This window comes from Aulonocara stuartgranti (assembly GCF_965226115.1).
Source record: "Aulonocara stuartgranti genome assembly, chromosome: 12".
NCBI lineage: Eukaryota > Metazoa > Chordata > Actinopteri > Cichliformes > Cichlidae > Aulonocara > Aulonocara stuartgranti.
Window position 1 is genome coordinate 33,070,511 of NC_138948.1, and position 536 is coordinate 33,071,046.

Genomic DNA, 536 nt, shown 5'->3' on the forward strand with positions numbered 1-536 from the left:
TGCTCTAGCTGTGCAGGAGGGGTTTCAAATGGAGTGTGTCAGGGGGGCTGGATTTAAGGTGGACTCTGGAGTCTCACTAAATATTTGCACAAGGGTGCTCACACATTCCTCCAAAACTGCACATTTTCTTTTTATTAGCTTAATCTTTATTTTGAAAATCATTTCCTTTATTTCATAAAATAGTTTTTCCTCACATTTAGGTTAGTTTTAGAGTAAAATTTATTTTAACAGGCTTGGGTCAGATACGCAGTGGGATGAGATGCTGAAACACATTAATTCAAATGTTGATTCACATCCCTTCCCTTTGTTCAGTTCCAGCTGCTTCATAATTCCAGCCAGCATCAGGATCACAGCTGCGTCGAGATCATTCCTAAAAAGGCATTTTATAGTATTGAGCACATCTTTTCTGATGGTAATGATGAGCTAACAACTGGTAGCCAACAGAGATAAATGAAACTGATGCTCCAGAATGAAGTCATACTGTTGTGGCCTGTTACAGTCGTCCTGGACAGCAGTAAAAATTCAGCGACAAACTC